This window comes from Pristiophorus japonicus, chromosome 19, assembly GCF_044704955.1.
Source record: "Pristiophorus japonicus isolate sPriJap1 chromosome 19, sPriJap1.hap1, whole genome shotgun sequence".
Lineage (NCBI taxonomy): Eukaryota > Metazoa > Chordata > Chondrichthyes > Pristiophoridae > Pristiophorus > Pristiophorus japonicus.
In genome coordinates this window covers 69,616,331-69,633,526 of record NC_091995.1, presented here as the reverse complement: position 1 = coordinate 69,633,526, position 17,196 = coordinate 69,616,331, and the positions used below count along the sequence as shown (strand labels likewise).

Here is a 17,196-nt window from a genome sequence, read left to right as displayed (position 1 = left end):
TCCTTTGTGGAAAAGTTCTTCAAAAGAAACCCCTTTGACCACAAGGCCATCAAACAGTGGTCAGCACGTAAGGTCCTGGACACCCTACGAAAGAAGGAGACGGTGGACCCTGTCGGGTGGTTCCCTGAGCGGACTGTCGAACTTGTTTGGCAGAACGTCTCATCGCCAAAGCTTACACACAAGCACCAAGACGTAGCTTGGTTGGCGGTGAGGGGGGCCCTACCCGTCAGAGTGTTCATGCACAGCCGACGCCTCAGCAGCACGGCACGGTGCCCCCGGGCCGGCTGCGGGGCGGACGAGACTGTCACCCACCTCCTTCAGGATTGCGCCTTTGCGACGCAGGTCTGGAAAGAGATGCAGTGGTTGCTGTCGAGGTTCATCCCAAGCAGCTCCGTAACACAGGACTCTGTGCTCTACGGGCTGTTCCCAGGGACACACACCGAGACAGACATCACCTGCTGCTGGAGGGCCATCAACTCGGTCAAAGACGCCCTTTGGTCTTGCCGAAACTTGCTGGTCTTCCAGAACAAGGAGATGACCACGTCCGCATGTTGCAGACTGGCGCAATCCAAGATCCAGGAATACGTGCTGAGGGACGCACTGAAAATTGGTGCAGTCGCCGCAAAGGCACGGTGGGGTAGGGCCACAGTCTAAAACCCTTCCGCCACGGAAAACCCGGGGGCAGAAATCAGCACCAAACTCCCTCGGGCTGTATTTGTATTTGAAATTTACACTTTGTGTACATAGAGCACCAAATCTGTAAACATCAATGTAGTGCCATGTACAATGTAAGGTGTGTTATGAAATGCAAGTTTGAAAAGAAAAAAAAAAAAAAATGTAAATGTACCATCACCCATTCCGGGCTCTGTAATGTAACACATGAAATGTAATTTGTGTAAATGTACCACAATGTACCCTGTTTATTGTACTGAATCGCAGTTGAACAGAAAAACGAGAAATGTAACGAACGAAACTGCCGTCGGCACCCAGATGTATTGTATGGGATTGCTGACCGCAGCGAAATGTAATGAAATGCCATCGAATGTACTGTACAGATTCTTTTTTATGAATAAAGTATATTTTGAAATAAAAAAAAAAAAAAAAACCTGACCAGCCACCATGACGTCCGGGTGGTTTCTCCCTGGTCAGGAAGGTATATGCTTACATTTTTGTAAACAGGAGGTGGGTGGGATTGGTGACCCATCCACCTCCACGGAGGTGTGTGGGGGACCTGACCCATCCACCTCCATGGCACGAACCTGGTATTGCAGTACTTCCAGGAACGGTGCAGTGGCTCTAGGCCTTTTGGCTAAGAGCATTGGCGCAGAGTGATCCTTGACTGGTGCAGGGTGACCTCTGGCGTTTGACAAAGAATTGTAACGATTGGATAACGATTGGACATGAATTTAAAAAAAAAAAAAAAAAATCTGTTCTTATCAGTTTAATATCTGATACGTCCCCTATCTGGGGACCAAATATTAAATTGATTTTTGGAACAGGGAGATGGAACAGGGGCTTGCTCCGTCCACTCCACGCATCGACCTGGTATTGCAGTGTTTCCAGGAACGGTGCAGCTTCCCCTCTTTGGGGCGGGAAGTCTTAAAAGACAAAAATAGATGATGATGTTGTATTTGTAGTTGTTGTATGATGACGATTCCGGCGTTGGCACGTGCTATTTTTCCAGGGCGGGGCTTTGCTAGGTTTCCCGCTCTGCGGCTGGGCCCTCGACGTCGACGTCGACGTTGTTTTGTTGTTGTTGTTGTTGTTGTTGTTGTTGTTGTTGTTGTTGTTTTTGATGATGATGATGATGATGATTTCTGCATTGGCACGTGCTATTTTTCAGGGTGGGGCTTTGCTACGTTTCCCGCTCTGCGGCTGGGCCCTCGACGTCGACGATGCCGCCTGTTGGATTTCTGCGAAGGTGCAGTCCTGGCTTCAACTGCTTTCTCGCTCGAAGCCTTCCGTTGGCCCTTTGCAACTACACTCGGTCAGCCACGGCCAGACCTACGGGGGAGACGGGCGCCGAAGAGGAATTGTTCATTTGCTGCAGTTTTACAGGCTATCGCTTCTCGGCCTTTTGGCTAAGATCAAGTGGAGTACCTGTTGATTGGGCATTCAGATGCAAATCGACTGACTGCAGAAACTCGTTTTTCCAGTTTTGCTGGCTCTGGCCTTTGGCTTGAGCCAGGCGCCAATTGGAGAGAGGAGACAAAATCTGCATGTCGACTAACGATTCGACGGGCCCTTGGGCCTGTCAGGGGGCGGACACGGAGGTCCGCCCGTGCCCCGGACTGGGGCAACGAGAGAATGAAGGCTTCGGCCAAAACTCACAGCGAAAGGAGGAACCTGCAACCCGGATGGCGGCCAACCGAGCGGCGAACCAGGGAGTCCAAAACACCATCCGAGTGACGGTAAAGAAAGTGGAAGGACAGACAATGATCAACCGGGAACTTTTCGTGAAGAAACTCCTGCTGGGAACATGTGGCATGAAACTCGCCGACATCTTTGCCTTGCAGGACCACCCGAAGATGTGACCTTCAGAACCGTCACCCTCTGCCTGAAGTTCCTGAAGGGTTTGAAGGAGGCGAGTGAACCGGTGCGCTCAGTGATAACTTGGGAGCCGCTGTTCACCCTCCCGTCGCAGCGAAGACGCACTATCACAGTGCAAATGTTCGACCCCCACATCCCCGTCATCGATGTGCTGACTTTCCTCAACAGGTTTGTCGATGTGGCAGGAAGCAGCAGTGACGTGAAAGACGTGAGAGACGGGTACGGAATATGGACCAGCAAGCGCCAGATCCAGGCCACCTTGAGGGTGGACGCCAGCGGAACCATCCTGCACCCACCCTCCTGCTTTTCCATCGGAGGAAGCCGGGGCTACATGGTGTACGCTGGCCAACCCAACGTGTGCCGCACCTGCGGGAAGGCAGGCCATGTGGCGGCAAGCTGCAAGACGGTCATCTGCCGAAACTGCAAGAACGAGGGCCACCAGGCAAAAGACTGCAAGGAGACCAAGTGCTGCAACCTCTGTGGTCTGGCGGGGCACCTTTACAAAAACTGCCCCAAACGCAATCGCAGCTATGCGCAGGCAGCAAAGAACTTTGCACCAGAGGAGGAGGAAGCTGACGAACACAACGCTCCAGAGGAGAGCCACACCCTCCCCCCGACCATGAACTCGGGACAAGACGGCGAGGAAGAGAAGACTGCTACCACGAGCTGCGAGCCACCAGCAGCCAGCAGCGAACCTCGCCCCCAGAGCACCGAACCCAGAGACGAGATGACATCAGACGAGGAAGCGGAATGGCAGATAGTCGGGAAAAGGCGCAAGGCCAAGAGGCGACCACCAAGCTCGGCAGAAACCAGCGACGGCAGCTTGTCTGATGAGGAAAAGTGCCACCGCCTGAAGAAGAGGCAATGCGCCATCCCACGGAAAAACAGGAGCAGGAAAGCGACCAACACAGCCCTGCCCCAGGAACCAGAGAGCAACAAAGGTCCCAGCGCACACGAGCTCCGGGAAACCGGGAGCGAAGGAGCAACCAACGCAGACCAGCCCCGGGACAACGGGAGCAGCGAAGTGCCCAGCACACCCCACCTCCGGAACACCGGGAGCGACGCAGCGGTCGACGCACAACAGCTCGACACCGCCGCGACTGACGAAAAGGGGGAACCACCAACACCAGGCGAGGACACTGCAGAGAACATTGAGGATTTAATCGCAGAACTGCAGCAGTCCCCTGGTCAAAACATCCCCACAGCAGAGGACGATGATGACCACGCCACCCCAGGTGCAGTAAATGTGGAATTTGATGTAAACAGTAATAACTTAGACATGCTGGAAATCGCCATTGTGGAATATAGGGGAACTGAAAACGGTTCACCTGAAATTGAAGATGTATCTGAACTGCAATGTATGTAAATGTAAAACATAGCGTAAAAATGGATTTAAAAATTGCTAGTATTAACGTGCGTAGCGTGAAATCGACTACGCGATGTGTTTCCACCTTGGGGTACCTCGCCAAGGTCAAAGCGGACCTGCTGTTCTTGCAGGAGTGCGGCCTGCCGCACTTCAGCAGTTACCGGCAGTGGTCACGATGGTGGACCCATGGACCATCCATTTGGTCAGGGGGCAACGACAGCCGAGCTTCCGGCTTAGGCATTCTGCTGCGGGGAGGCCACTTCACCATCACCGAAGTTAAGGAGTTGGTGGGCGGCCGCCTCCTCGTAGCAGATGTAATGTACAAAAACTCCCCTCTCAGGTTAATTAATGTTTATGCTCCAGCGGTGAAGAACGAGAGGCTGGCCCTCTTCCAGCAGCTCCCACTGTTACTGGCAACGTCCAGACCGGTCATTCTGGGTGGTGACTTCAACTGCATCATCGATGCGGCTGGACGATCCAGCAGAGCCGACAGCAAACTGGACGCCACGTCCAAACTCCTGATGGATGCGGTAAAAGATGCCAAGCTGTGCGACGTCTTCAGCAACCCTGCAGACGGAGCACCGCGCAGATACACCTGGTCGAGACCAGACGGGTCCGTCCGTTCCAGAATTGACTTCCTGTTTGTGTCCCACACGCTCAAGGTCAGATCCACCGACGTCACGCCGGTGTTCTTCTCTGACCACTGCCTCCTACTGGCTGACTGCCACATGCAGGACAACCAGAAAGTTGGCAGAGGGATATGGAAGCTGAACGTGAAACTGTTGACTCGGGAAAACATTGAGGAACTCAAGAGGGATTACAAAGGTTGGAGAACCGTAAAACCCCTCTGCGATTCCCCGATGCACTGGTGGGAAACAATCAAGACGAACATCAAGAGGTTCTTCATCCTCAAAGGTGTTCAGGAGGCGAGAGGGAGACAGAGGGAATTATCCCGACTCCAGACAAATATGCAAAACCTGCTCCTGCTGCAGTCGATGGGGGTCGATGTCGCGGAGGAACTCGAAGAGGTGAAGGGCCAGCAAGGCTCGCTCTTTGCCTCGGAGTCCTCCAAGATCATCTTCCGATCCAGAGTCCGCTCCGTCGAGCAGGATGAGACGTGTTCGCGTTTCTTCTTCCAAAAGGTACACAGGGGGAGCTCTGTGATCACTAGCCTAAAGGAAGAAGACGGTTCTGTGACGTCTTCGCAGCCTGACATGCAGAGGATCAGCGAATCTTTCTATGCCAGGCTGTACGAAGTCAAACCCACAGACCGCGCGGCCTCCCAGTCTTTCCTGTCGTCTATTTCGGATGTCTTAGACGACGGCAAGCGAGAGAGTCTGGACCACCCGCTAACTCTGGACGAGCTGACAAAGGCCGTCCGGTCCTTCGAGACGAATAAAACTCCCGGAAGCGATGGCTTACCGGTCGAGTTGTACTCGGCTCTGTGGGACTGGATAGGCCCGGACCTGCTGGAAGTGTACGGAGGTATGCTTCTGGCCGGCAGCATGTCAGAATCGATGAGGAAAGGCATCATCACCCTCATCTACAAGCAGAAGGGGGAGAGGGAGGAAATCAAAAACTGGCGGCCCATTTCGCTGCTCAATGTGGACTACAAGATCCTGTCAAAGGTCATCGCCAACAGGGTCAAGTCTGCTCTTGAGCTGGTGATTCACCCGGACCAGACCTGCGCTGTCCCCGGCAGGAAGATCTCTGATAGCCTCGCGCTACTCAGAGATACGATCGCCTACGTGCGGGACAGGAGGGTGAACACCTGTCTAATCAGCTTAGACCAGGAGAAAGCCTTTGACAGGATATCGCACACGTACCTGATGGACGTGCTCTCCAAAATGGGGTTCGGGGAGGGCATCCGAAATTGGGTCAAACTGCTCTACACAGACATCAGTAGTGCAGTTCTAATCAACGGGTGGGAAACTCAAAGCTTTCCAATCAGATCTGGAGTCAGGCAAGGCTGTCCTCTGTCGTCTGTCTTGTTTGTGTGTTGTATCGAGCCCTTTGCCGAGTCCATCAGGAAGGACGCGGGCATCAGAGTGGTGACGATCCCAGGCAGCGGAGGCGCCCAGGTCAAAACCTCGCTGTACATGGACGACGTCGCCGTCTTTTGCTCGGACACGCAGTCGGTCCGCAGATTGCTCGCAATCTGCGACCAGTTTGAACTGGCCTCGGGAGCAAAGGTCAACCGCACCAAAAGCGAGGCCATGCTCTTTGGTCACTGGACCGACCGAGCCTCCATTCCCTTCACCGTCAAGCCAGATTTCCTGAAGGTGCTGGGAATATGGTTCGGAGCGGACGGGGCGTGCGCCAAAAACTGGGACGAGCGCATTGCCAAGGTCAGACAGAAACTGTCATTTTGGGAGCAGCGCTCCCTTTCCATCACAGGCAAGAACCTGGTCATCAGGAGCGAGGTGCTCTCGGTGTTGTTGTACGTGGCGCAGGTCTGGCCCATCTCACGATGCAGCGCCGCGGCAGTCACCCGAGCCGTCTTCCACTTTGTCTGGAGATCCAAAATGGACCGTGTCCGCAGAGACACGATGTACAAATCTCTGGACAGTGGAGGAAAGGACGTTCCGAACGTGGCCCTCATCCTGATGGCCACCTTTGTGTGCGGCTGCATCAAGCTATGCACAGCCCCCCAGTACGCAAACACCAAGTGTCACTACGTGCTGAGGTTCTACCTGTCCCCATTGTTGAGAAGGATGGGTCTGGCCACGCTGCCGCGAAACGCCCCCACCAGTTGGACCATGCCTGTCCACCTGTCCTTCGTGGAAAAGTTCTTCAAAAGAAACCCGTTTGACCACAAGGCCATCAAACAGTGGTCAGCACGTAAGGTCCTGGACACCCTACGAAAGAAGGAGACGGTGGACCCTGTCGGGTGGTTCCCTGAGCGGACTGTCGAACTCGTTTGGCAGAACGTCTCATCGCCAAAGCTTACACACAAGCACCAAGACGTAGCTTGGTTGGCGGTGAGGGGGGCCCTACCCGTCCGAGTGTTCATGCACAGCCGACGCCTCAGCAGCACGGCACGGTGCCCCCGGGCCGGCTGCGGGGCGGACGAGACTGTCACCCATCTCCTTCAGGATTGCGCCTTTGCGACGCAGGTCTGGAAAGAGATGCAGTGGTTGCTGTCGAGGTTCATCCCAAGCAGCTCCGTAACACAGGACTCTGTGCTCTACGGGCTGTTCCCAGGGACACACACCGAGACAGACATCACCTGCTGCTGGAGGGCCATCAACTCGGTCAAAGACGCCCTTTGGTCTTGCCGAAACTTGCTGGTCTTCCAGAACAAGGAGATGACCACGTCCGCATGTTGCAGACTGGCGCAATCCAAGATCCAGGAATACGTGCTGAGGGACGCACTGAAAATTGGTGCAGTCGCCGCAAAGGCACGGTGGGGTAGGGCCACAGTCTAAAACCCTTCCGCCACGGAAAACCCGGGGGCAGAAATCAGCAGCAAACTCCCTCGGGCTGTATTTGTATTTGAAATTTACACTTTGTGTACATAGAGCACCAAACCTGTAAACATCAATGTAGTGCCATGTACAATGTAAGGTGTGTTATGAAGTGCAAGTTTGAAAAGAAAAAATGTAAATGTACCATCACCCATTCCGGGCTCTGTATTGTAACACATGAAATGTAATTTGTGTAAATGCACCACAATGTACCCTGTTTATTGTACTGAATCGCAGTTGAACAGAAAAACGAGAAATGTAACGAACGAAACTGCCGTCGGCACCCAGATGTATTGTATGGGATTGCTGACCGCAGCGAAATGTAATGAAATGCCATCGAATGTACTGTACAGATTCTTTTTATGAATAAAGTATATTTTGAAATAAAAAAAAAAAAAAAAAATCTGTTCTTATCAGTTTAATATCTGATACGTCCCCTATCTGGGGACCAAATATTAAATTGATTTTTGGAACAGGGAGATGGAACAGGGGCTTGTAAAAAAAAAAAAAAAAAAAAAAAAAAAAAAACCTGTTGATTGGGCATTCATATGCAAATCGACTGACTGCAGAAACTCGTTTTTCCAGTTTTGCTGGCTCTGGCCTTTGGCTTGAGCCAGGCGCCAATTGGAGAGAGGAGACAAAATCTGCATGTCGACTAACGATTCGACGGGCCCTTGGGCCTGTCAGGGGGCGGACACGGAGGTCCGCCCGTGCCCCGGACTGGGGCAACGAGAGAATGAAGGCTTCGGCCAAAACTCACAGCGAAAGGAGGAACCTGCAACCCGGATGGCGGCCAACCGAGCGGCGAACCAGGGAGTCCGAAACACCATCCGAGTGACGGTAAAGAAAGTGGAAGGACAGACAATGATCAACCGGGAACTTTTCGTGAAGAAACTCCTGCTGGGAACATGTGGCATGAAACTCGCCGACATCTTCGCCTTGCAGGACCACCCGAAGAGAGGTTACTTCGATGTGACCTTCAGAACCGTCACCCTCTGCCTGAAGTTCCTGAAGGGTTTGAAGGAGGCGAGTGAACCGGTGCGCTCAGTGATAACTTGGGAGCCGCTGTTCACCCTCCCGTCGCAGCGAAGACGCACTATCACAGTGCAAATGTTCGACCCCCACATCCCCGTCATCGATGTGCTGACTTTCCTCAACAGGTTTGTCGATGTGTCAGGAAGCAGCAGTGACGTGAAAGACGTGAAAGACGGGTACGGAATATGGACCAGCAAGCGCCAGATCCAGGCCACCTTGAGGGTGGACGCCAGCGGAACCCTCCTGCTTTTCCATCGGAGGAAGCCGGGGCTACATGGTGTACGCTGGCCAACCCAACGTGTGCCGCACCTGCGGGAAGGCAGGCCATGTGGCGGCAAGCTGCAAGACGGTCATCTGCCGAAACTGCAAGAACGAGGGCCACCAGGCAAAAGACTGCAAGGAGACCAAGTGCTGCAACCTCTGTGGTCTGGCGGGGCACCTTTACAAAAACTGCCCCAAACGCAATCGCAGCTATGCGCAGGCAGCAAAGAACTTTGCACCAGAGGAGGAGGAAGCTGACGAACACAACGCTCCAGAGGAGAGCCACACCCTCCCCCCGACCATGAACTCGGGACAAGACGGCGAGGAAGAGAAGACTGCTACCGCGAGCTGCGAGCCACCAGCAGCCAGCAGCGAACCTCGCCCCCAGAGCACCGAACCCAGAGACGAGATGACATCAGACGAGGAAGCGGAATGGCAGATAGTCGGGAAAAGGCGCAAGGCCAAGAGGCGACCACCAAGCTCGGCAGAAACCAGCGACGGCAGCTTGTCTGATGAGGAAAAGTGCCACCGCCTGAAGAAGAGGCAATGCGCCATCCCACGGCCAGGGAAAAACAGGAGCAGGAAAGCGACCAACACAGCCCTGCCCCAGGAACCAGAGAGCAACAAAGGTCCCAGCGCACACGAGCTCCGGGAAACCGGGAGCGAAGGAGCAACCAACGCAGACCAGCCCCGGGATAACGGGAGCAGCGAAGTGCCCAGCACACCCCACCTCCGGAACACCGGGAGCGACGCAGCGGTCGACGCACACCAGCTCGACACCGCCGCGACTGACGAAAAGGGGGAACCACCAACACCAGGCGAGGACACTGCAGAGAACATTGAGGACTTAATCGCAGAACTGCAGCAGACCCCTGGTCAAAACATCCCCACAGCAGAGGACGATGATGACCACGCCACCCCAGGTGCAGTAAATGTGGAATTTGATGTAAACAGTAATAACTTAGACATGCTGGAAATCACCATTGTGGAATATGGGGGAACTGAAAACGGTTCACCTGAAATTGAAGACGATGTATCTGAACTGCAATGTATGTAAATGTAAAACATAGCGTAAAAATGGATTTAAAAATTGCTAGTATTAACGTGCGTAGCGTGAAATCGACTACGCGATGTGTTTCCACCTTGGGGTACCTCGCCAAGGTCAAAGCGGACCTGCTGTTCTTGCAGGAGTGCGGCCTGCCGCACTTCAGCAGTTACCGGCAGTGGTCACGATGGTGGACCCATGGACCATCCATTTGGTCAGGGGGCAACGACAGCCGAGCTTCCGGCTTAGGCATTCTGCTGCGGGGAGGCCACTTCACCATCACCGAAGTTAAGGAGTTGGTGGGCGGCCGCCTCCTCGTAGCAGATGTAATGAACAAAAACTCCCCTCTCAGGTTAATTAATGTTTATGCTCCAGCGGTGAAGAACGAGAGGCTGGCCCTCTTCCAGCAGCTCCCACTGTTACTGGCAACGTCCAGACCGGTCATTCTGGGTGGTGACTTCAACTGCATCATCGATGCGGCTGGACGATCCAGCAGAGCCGACAGCAAACTGGACGCCACGTCCAAACTCCTGATGGATGCGGTAAAAGATGCCAAGCTGTGCGACGTCTTCAGCAACCCTGCAGACGGAGCACCGCGCAGATACACCTGGTCGAGACCAGACGGGTCCGTCCGTTCCAGAATTGACTTCCTGTTTGTGTCCCACACGCTCAAGGTCAGATCCACCGACGTCACGCCGGTGTTCTTCTCTGACCACTGCCTCCTACTGGCTGACTGCCACATGCAGGACAACCAGAAAGTTGGCAGAGGGATATGGAAGCTGAACGTGAAACTGTTGACTCGGGAAAACATTGATGAACTCAAGAGGGATTACAAAGGTTGGAGAACCGTAAAACCCCTCTGCGATTCCCCGATGCACTGGTGGGAAACAATCAAGACGAACATCAAGAGGTTCTTCATCCTCAAAGGTGTTCAGGAGGCGAGAGGGAGACAGAGGGAATTATCCCGACTCCAGACAAATATGCAAAACCTGCTCCTGCTGCAGTCGATGGGGGTCGATGTCGCGGAGGAACTCGAAGAGGTGAAGGGCCAGCAAGGCTCGCTCTTTGCCTCGGAGTCCTCCAAGATCATCTTCCGATCCAGAGTCCGCTCCGTCGAGCAGGATGAGACGTGTTCGCGTTTCTTCTTCCAAAAGCTACACAGGGGGAGCTCTGTGATCACCAGCCTAAAGGAAGAAGACGGTTCTGTGACGTCTTCGCAGCCTGACATGCAGAGGATCAGCGAATCCTTCTATGCCAGGCTGTACGAAGTCAAGCCCACAGACCGCGCGGCCTCCCAGTCTTTCCTGTCGTCTATTTCGGAAGTCTTAGACGACGGCAAGCGAGAGAGTCTGGACCACCCGCTAACTCTGGACGAGCTGACAAAGGCCGTCCGGTCCTTCGAGACGAATAAAACTCCCGGAAGCGATGGCTTACCGGTCGAGTTGTACTCGGCTCTGTGGGACTGGATAGGCCCGGACCTGCTGGAAGTGTACGGAGGTATGCTTCTGGCCGGCAGCATGTCAGAATCGATGAGGAAAGGCATCATCACCCTCATCTACAAGCAGAAGGGGGAGAGGGAGGAAATCAAAAACTGGCGGCCCATTTCGCTGCTCAATGTGGACTACAAGATCCTGTCAAAGGTCATCGCCAACAGGGTCAAGTCTGCTCTTGAGCTGGTGATTCACCCGGACCAGACCTGCGCTGTCCCCGGCAGGAAGATCTCTGATAGCCTCGCGCTACTCAGAGATACGATCGCCTACGTGCGGGACAGGAGGGTGAACACCTGTCTAATCAGCTTAGACCAGGAGAAAGCCTTTGACAGGATATCGCACACGTACCTGATGGACGTGCTCTCCAAAATGGGGTTCGGGGAGGGCATCCGAAATTGGGTCAAACTGCTCTACACAGACATCAGTAGTGCAGTTCTAATCAACGGGTGGGAAACTCAAAGCTTTCCAATCAGATCTGGAGTCAGGCAAGGCTGTCCTCTGTCGTCTGTCTTGTTTGTGTGTTGTATCGAGCCCTTTGCCGAGTCCATCAGGAAGGACGCGGGCATCAGAGGGGTGACGATCCCAGGCAGCGGAGGCGCCCAGGTCAAAACCTCGCTGTACATGGACGACGTCGCCGTCTTTTGCTCGGACACGCAGTCGGTCCGCAGATTGCTCGCAATCTGCGACCAGTTTGAACTGGCCTCGGGAGCAAAGGTCAACCGCACCAAAAGCGAGGCCATGCTCTTTGGTCACTGGACCGACCGAACCTCCATTCCCTTCACCGTCAAGCCAGATTTCCTGAAGGTGCTGGGAATATGGTTTGGAGCGGACGGGGCGTGCGCCAAAAACTGGGACGAGCGCATTGCCAAGGTCAGACAGAAACTGTCATTTTGGGAGCAGGGCTCCCTTTCCATCACAGGCAAGAACCTGGTCATCAGGAGCGAGGTGCTCTCGGTGTTGTTGTACGTGGCGCAGGTCTGGCCCATCTCACGATGCAGCGCCGCGGCAGTCACCCGAGCCGTCTTCCACTTTGTCTGGAGATCCAAAATGGACCGTGTCCGCAGAGACACGATGTACAAATCTCTGGACAGTGGAGGAAAGAACGTTCCGAACGTGGCCCTCATCCTGATGGCCACCTTTGTGTGCGGCTGCATCAAGCTATGCACAGCCCCCCAGTACGCAAACACCAAGTGTCACTACGTGCTGAGGTTCTACCTGTCCCCATTGTTGAGAAGGATGGGTCTGGCCACGCTGCCGCGAAACGCCCCCACCAGTTGGACCATGCCTGTCCACCTGTCCTTCGTGGAAAAGTTCTTCAAAAGAAACCCGTTTGACCACAAGGCCATCAAACAGTGGTCCTGGACACCCTACGAAAGAAGGAGACGGTGGACCCTGTCGGGTGGTTCCCTGAGCGGACTGTCGAACTTGTTTGGCAGAACGTCTCATCGCCAAAGCTTACACACAAGCACCAAGACGTAGCTTGGTTGGCGGTGAGGGGGGCCCTACCCGTCAGAGTGTTCATGCACAGCCGACGCCTCAGCAGCACGGCACGGTGCCCCCGGGCCGGCTGCGGGGCGGACGAGACTGTCACCCATCTCCTTCAGGATTGCGCCTTTGCGACGCAGGTCTGGAAAGAGATGCAGTGGTTGCTGTCGAGGTTCATCCCAAGCAGCTCCGTAACACAGGACTCTGTGCTCTACGGGCTGTTCCCAGGGACACACACCGAGACAGACATCACCTGCTACTGGAGGGCCATCAACTCGGTCAAAGACGCCCTTTGGTCTTGCCGAAACTTGCTGGTCTTCCAGAACAAGGAGATGACCATGTCCGCATGTTGCAGACTGGCGCAATCCAAGATGCAGGAATACGTGCTGAGGGACGCACTGAAAATTGGTGCAGTCGCCGCAAAGGCACGGTGGGGTAGGGCCACAGTCTAAAACCCTTCCGCCACGGAAAACCCGGGGGCAGAAATCAGCAGCAAACTCCCTCGGGCTGTATTTGTATTTGAAATTTACACTTTGTGTACATAGAGCACCAAACCTGTAAACATCAATGTAGTGCCATGTACAATGTAAGGTGTGTTATGAAATGCAAGTTTGAAAAGAAAAAATGTAAATGTACCATCACCCTTTCCGGGCTCTGTAATGTAACACATGAAATGTAATTTGTGTAAATGTACCACAATGTACCCTGTTTATTGTACTGAATCGCAGTTGAACAGAAAAACGAGAAATGTAACCTGTTGATTGGGCATTCATATGCAAATCGACTGACTGCAGAAACTCGTTTTTCCAGTTTTGCTGGCTCTGGCCTTTGGCTTGAGCCAGGCGCCAATTGGAGAGAGGAGACAAAATCTGCATGTCGACTAACGATTCGACGGGCCCTTGGGCCTGTCAGGGGGCGGACACGGAGGTCCGCCCGCCGGGGCACCGAGAGAATGAAGGCTTCGGCCAAAACTCACAGCGAAAGGAGGAACCTGCAACCCGGATGGCGGCCAACCGAGCGGCGAACCAGGGAGTCCGAAACACCATCCGAGTGACGGTAAAGAAAGTGGAAGGACAGACAATGATCAACCGGGAACTTTTCGTGAAGAAACTCCTGCTGGGAACATGTGGCATGAAACTCGCCGACGTCTTCGCCTTGCAGGACCTCCCGAAGAGAGGTTACTTCGATGTGACCTTCAGAACCGTCACCCTCTGCCTGAAGTTCCTGAAGGGTTTGAAGGAGGCGAGTGAACCGGTGCGCTCAGTGATAACTTGGGAGCCGCTGTTCACCCTCCCGTCGCAGCGAAGACGCACTATCACAGTGCAAATGTTCGACCCCCACATCCCCGTCATCGATGTGCTGACTTTCCTCATCAGGTTTGTCGATGGGGCAGGAAGCAGCAGTGACGTGAAAGACGTGAAAGACGGGTACGGAATATGGACCAGCAAGCGCCAGATCCAGGCCACCTTGAGGGTGGACGCCAGCGGAACCATCCTGCAACCACCCTCCTGCTTTTCCATCGGAGGAAGCCGGGGCTACATGGTGTACGCTGGCCAACCCAACGTGTGCCGCACCTGCGGGAAGGCAGGCCATGTGGCGGCAAGCTGCAAGACGGTCATCTGCCGAAACTGCAAGAACGAGGGCCACCAGGCAAAAGACTGCAAGGAGACCAAGTGCTGCAACCTCTGTGGTCTGGCGGGGCACCTTTACAAAAACTGCCCCAAACGCAATCGCAGCTATGCGCAGGCAGCAAAGAACTTTGCACCAGAGGAGGAGGAAGCTGACGAACACAACGCTCCGGAGGAGAGCCACACCCTCCCCCCGACCATGAACTCGGGACAAGACGGCGAGGAAGAGAAGACTGCTACCGTGAGCTGCGAGCCACCAGCAGCCAGCAGCGAACCTCGCCCCCAGAGCACCGAACCCAGAGACGAGCTGACATCAGACGAGGAAGCGGAATGGCAGATAGTCGGGAAAAGGCGCAAGGCCAAGAGGCGACCACCAAGCTCGGCAGAAACCAGCGACGGCAGCTTGTCTGATGAGGAAAAGTGCCACCGCCTGAAGAAGAGGCAATGCGCCATCCCACGGCCAAGGAAAAACAGGAGCAGGAAAGCGACCAACACAGCCCTGCCCCAGGAACCAGAGAGCAACAAAGGTCCCAGCGCACACGAGCTCCGGGAAACCGGGAGCGAAGGAGCAACCAACGCAGACCAGCCCCGGGATAACGGGAGCAGCGAAGTGCCCAGCACACCCCACCTCCGGAACACCGGGAGCGACGCAGCGGTCGACGCACACCAGCTCGACACCACCGCGACTGACGAAAAAGGGGAACCACCAACACCAGGCGAGGACACTGCAGAGAACATTGAGGACTTAATCGCAGAACTGCGGCAGTCCCCTGGTCAAAACATCCCCACAGCAGAGGACGATGATGACCACGCCACCCCAGGTGCAGTAAATGTGGAATTTGATGTAAATAGTAATAACTTAGACATGCTGGAAATCGCCATTGTGGAATATGGGGGAACTGAAAACGGTTCACCTGAAATTGAAGACGATGTATCTGAACTGCAATGTATGTAAATGTAAAACATAGCGTAAAAATGGATTTAAAAATTGCTAGTATTAACGTGCGTAGCGTGAAATCGACTACGCGATGTGTTTCCACCTTGGGGTACCTCGCCAAGGTCAAAGCGGACCTGCTGTTCTTGCAGGAGTGCGGCCTGCCGCACTTCAGCAGTTACCGGCAGTGGTCACGATGGTGGAACCATGGACCATCCATTTGGTCAGGGGGCAACGACAGCCGAGCTTCCGGCTTGGGCATTATGCTGCGGGGAGGCCACTTCACCATCACCGAAGTTAAGGAGTTGGTGGGCGGCCGCCTCCTCGTAGCAGATGTAATGTACAAAAACTCCCCTCTCAGGTTAATTAATGTTTACGCTCCAGCTGTGAAGAACGAGAGGCTGGCCCTCTTCCAGCAGCTCCCACTGTTACTGGCAACGTCCAGACCGGTCATTCTGGGTGGTGACTTCAACTGCATCATCGATGCGGCTGGACGATCCAGCAGAGCCGACAGCAAACTGGACGCCACGTCCAAACTCCTGATGGATGCGGTAAAAGATGCCAAGCTGTGCGACGTCTTCAGCAAACCTGCAGACGGAGCACCGCGCAGATACACCTGGTCGAGCCAGACGGGTCCGTCCGTTCCAGAATTGACTTCCTGTTTGTGTCCCACACGCTCAAGGTCAGATCCACCGACGTCACGCCGGTGTTCTTCTCTGACCACTGCCTCCTAACCACTGATAAAACCACTGATGGTCATACAGTGAAATGATCACTCAATGTGAGCTGTGAAGGTCATACAGTGAAATGGTCACACAATGGGAGCAGTGATGTCATATAGTGAAATGTTCGCACAATGAGAGCAGTGATGGTTATACAGTGAAATGTTCACACAATGAGAGTAGAGATGGTCATACAGTGAAATGTTCACGCAATGAGAGCAGAGATGGTCATACAGTGAAAAGTTCACGCAATCAGAGCAGTGATGGTCAACAGTGAAATGTTCACACAAGGAGAGCAGAGATGGCCATACAGTGAAATTTTCACACAATGAAAGCAGAGATGCTCATACAGTGAAACGTTCACACAATGAGAGCAGTGATGGTCACACAGTGAAATGTTCACACAAAGAGTGCAGTGATGGTCATAGAGTGCAATGTTCACACAAGGAGAGCAGTGAAGGTCATTCAGTGAAAAGTTCACACAATGACAGCAGTGATGGGCATGCAGTGAATTGTTCACACAATGAGAGCAGTGATGGTCATACAGTGAAATGTTCACACAATGAGAGCAGTGATTTTCAAAGGGTGAGGAGAAATGTTCACACAATAAAAGCAATGATGGTCACACAATGAAACGATCACACAATGGGACGAGTGATGGTCATACAGTGAAATGTTCACACAATGGGAGCAGTGATGGTCATAAAGTGAAATGTTCACACAATGAGAGCAGTTATGGTCATACAGTGAAATGTTCACACAATGAGAGCAGTGATTTTCAAAGGGTGAGGAGAAATGTTCACACAATAAAAGCAATGATGGTCACACAGTGAAATGTTCACACAATGCGAACAGAGATCGTCATACAGGCAAATGTTCACACAATGAGAGCAGAGATGGTCATGCAGTGGAATGATCACACAATGAGAGCAGTGAAGGTCATACAGTGCAATGATCACACAATGGGAGCAGCGATGGTCAGACAATGAAATGTTCACACAATGGGAACAGTGATGGTCATACAGTGAAATGTTCACACAATGGGAGCAGCGATGGTCATACAATGAAATGTTCACACAATGGGAACAGTGATGGTCACACAGTGAAATGTTCACACAAAGAAAGCAGAGATGGCCATACAGTTAAATGCTCACACAATGAGAGCAGAGATGACCATACAGTGAAAAGCTCACGCAATGAGAGCATTGATGGT

The 17,196-nt window shown here is 53.5% G+C and overlaps 3 pseudogenes; all 3 read left to right on the top strand.

Annotated features, from left to right (window-relative positions):
- The first annotated feature begins 1,400 nt into the window (after positions 1–1,400).
- Positions 1,401–1,579, top strand: LOC139230776 (U2 spliceosomal RNA; annotated as a pseudogene).
- Positions 1,580–2,061: 482 nt separating this feature from the next.
- LOC139230731 (U2 spliceosomal RNA) lies at positions 2,062–2,201 on the top strand (annotated as a pseudogene).
- A 5,555-nt stretch (positions 2,202–7,756) lies between these two features.
- LOC139230709 (U2 spliceosomal RNA) lies at positions 7,757–7,880 on the top strand (annotated as a pseudogene).
- Positions 7,881–17,196: the final 9,316 nt, after the last annotated feature.